General features: G+C 40.6%; 1 non-coding gene across 1 annotated transcript; it reads right to left on the reverse strand.

Moving 5' to 3' along the window:
* Positions 1-2,166: 2,166 nt before the first annotated feature.
* On the reverse strand, positions 2,167-2,273 carry LOC148581392 (small nucleolar RNA R71). Its single transcript, XR_015896514.1, has one exon. It is a non-coding gene; the product is annotated as a small nucleolar RNA R71 (small nucleolar RNA).
* Between the last annotated feature and the right edge of the window lie 1,051 nt (positions 2,274-3,324).

Below are 3,324 nucleotides of genomic sequence, written 5' to 3' on the forward strand. Positions count from 1 at the left end.
ACAAAGAGGCAACGTTAGTGGTAACGTTTGTGCCACTAACGTTGAAGATAACGTGGCTCTTACTTGGGTGAGGAACGTTAGTGAAAAAGGTGATTGTCACTAACGTTCTCGAACCCATATTTTCACTGAACGTTAACACCACTAACGTCCTGAGATAAAGTCTCTGCCCACTTCACACTTTCTCTCTGCAAGTAAAGCCAAGCCCAATGAAGAAGAGAACTGCTTCAAACTCAAGATCCAAAGGCCCATACCCAAGACTTGAAGAGCCAACTAGAAGAACAGAAGAGTAGTATATATAGGAGTAGCTTTGAATTAAATTGGGGAGTTGGAAATTATAGGGAGCCTCTTGGCATAGAACTACTCTCTGTATTTTACTTTCTCTGCACTTCTAGTTTCATCATGTATTCTCCATCTTTGTTTTCATTTTCCAGAGCTATGAACAACTAAATCCCTTTCATTGGGTTAGGGAACTCTGTTGTAATTTGATGGATCAATACTAGTTTTCATTATTCTTCTTCTATCTTTTCTCTTGATTTTCCTTGAAAGCTTTCGATCTTCATCCAATTGGGTAGTTATCTTGGAAAAGAAGCTATTCAAACTTGGATCTCTTCTGAACCTTGAAAGAGGAATGAAGAGATCATGCTAGAAATGCTTTCTCATGCTGGACCAAATTGGGTTTGGATGGATATGTGACTATAATCCTCTCAACACTTGATTTGGGAAATGCATGTGGTATAATCAGTGACCATACTTCATCTCTTCTCATGAGCAATTGACCAAGAAATTGGCTATTGATCAAGATTTGAGAGATTGAATTACAAGAAATTGTAATTCAATCACTTAAGATTGCCAAGGAGATCAATGAGTGCATTGATTGAGGAAGAGATGAAAATGAAATTGATCCGGAGAATGCAACATCTCCTGAGCCCAATGAACCCCCCATTTCTGATCTTACCCATTCTCTTTAATTTTTTTCATTTACTTTTATGAGCAATTCCCCCATTCCCATTTAAGATTCTGTAATTTACTTTCCGTCATCTACATTCAACTCTTATTTCTAGCATTTACTTTTCTGTTATTTAATTTCCCGCCATTTAATTTTCTGCAATTCTCAACTCAAATTCTGATTCGCTCAACTAGGACATTCCTCTAATTAAAGTTGCTTGATCAATCAATCCATGTGGGATTCGACCTCACTCTATTGTGAGTTTTTACTTGACGACGAATTTGGTACACTTGCCGAAGGGAAATTTGTTATGAGACAAGTTTTCCGTGCATCAAGTTTATGGTGCCGTTGCCGGGGATTAATTGTGCATCAACAATGATTAAATTGGAGGATAACTAGATTGAGCATTTTATTTTTGTTTGATTTAATTTTCTGTTTGAGTCATTTACTTTCTGTTTTAGTTAATTTTTTTCCCTTCCCCCTACTTTACTTTTTCTTTGTTATTTACCATTCATTTCACTAACCCACTAACTGTTTGATATATTGCATCACTCACACTAACAGTCATTCTGACAGATATACTTTCTGCACCTATTCTCTTTGCTTGTACTTGTTGGTTGTATGACAGGTAGAAGAAGCGGGGCTTCAACTTCCTTTAATTCTGAACCTGAGAGAACCTTCCTTAGACTAAGGAGGGAGGCAAGAGAAAAACGTGTAGTTGGTGCTGAAGAAGAGGAGGAACACTTTGAGGAATACTTTGAACCAAACATGGAAGAAAACATGGAAAACCATCGTGAAGAAGAAGCTCACAACCATGGCGAAAGAGGACGAGCAAATCATGCTGGGGAGGATAGAAGAGTTTTAGGCTCTTACATCAATCCAAACCCAGGAAACTATGGAAGTAGCATTCAAAAGCTAACCATCCACACCAACAATTTTGAACTAAAACCACAGCTCATCACCCTTGTGCAGAACAACTGTTTGTTCGGAGGAAGTGTCCAAGAAGACCCCAATCAACATCTAACCACCTTCCTGAGAATATGTGATACAGTGAAGTCTAATGGTGTTCATCCTGACGCCTATAGACTGCTCTTATTTCCATTCTCACTCAAGGATAAGGCAGCCAAGTGGCTGGAGTCTTTTCCAAAGGAGAGCTTGACAACTTGGGAAGATGTGGTGAACAAATTCTTAGCAAGATTTTACCCCCTCAACGAATCAATAGGCTGAGAGCTGAGGTCCAAACTTTCAGGCAACAAGATGGTGAGACTCTATATGAAGCATGGGAGAGGTTTAAAGACCTAACAAGGAGGTGCCCACTAGATATGTTCAATGAATGGGTGCAGCTGCACATTTTCTATGAAGGGCTCTCTTATGAGTCAAAGAAGGCCGTAGACCATTCATCCGGAGGATCTTTGAACAAGAAGAAGACCATTGAGGAGGCCATAGATGTCATTGAAACTGTAGTAGAGAATGACTACTTCTATGCTTCCGAAAGAGGAACACGAGAGGAGTGATGGAACTAAACAATGTAGATGCTCTGCTGGCCCAAAACAAGCTCATTACCTAGCAGCTGGCTGACCTCACCAAGAAGATGGAGAGGAACCAAGTAGCAGCAATCGCCACTTCATCAACAACCCAAGAAGGAGTGAATGAAGAAGCAGAGGGTAGTCAGGAGCAAGCCAACTACATTGGGAATTCACCTAGGCAAAACCATGATCCATACTCCAAGACCTACAACCCTGGATGGAGGAATCACCCAAACTTTGGGTGGGGAAATCAACAAGACCAAAGCCTTGATCAAAGACGCCCAAATCCCAACAATGCAAGCCACCAACATTTCACATCTAGACCATATCAACACCCCAATAACAACACCTCTCCACATCCACATCAAAACCAAAATAACTTACCTCATTCTTCCATCTCTAATCACGATCTACAATCATTTGATAACAGACTCTCAAGGATTGAGAATCTACTTGAAGACATAGGTAAAGAGATTCAAGACAACAAGGTGTTCAAGGAGGAAGTGCGAGCCAGTTTCAAGAACCAGGGAGACACAATCAAGAGGTTGGAATCTCAAGTGGGGTATCTCTCTGAGAAAATTCCCAAACCCACAGATGGATTCCCAAGTGACACAGAGAAGAATCCGAGAGGTGAAACAAAGAAAGTAAGATGGGAAGATTGCAAGATGGTCACTATAAGTGATAAGGAGACTGAGGACAAGCCAAACAAGTCGGCAGAACAACCTGGAGACACCTCAACAGAGAAGGAGGAAAAAGATCACCAAGAACCAGAAATCTCACAACAGGAGCTGCTGAGACTTTATGCACCTTTTCCCCAACTACTCAAGGGTGCCGTTGAGAAGAGAATATACT

Source organism: Arachis ipaensis, chromosome B10 (genome assembly GCF_059453495.1).
Source record: "Arachis ipaensis isolate K30076 ecotype BB chromosome B10, ASM5945349v1, whole genome shotgun sequence".
NCBI lineage: Eukaryota > Viridiplantae > Streptophyta > Magnoliopsida > Fabales > Fabaceae > Arachis > Arachis ipaensis.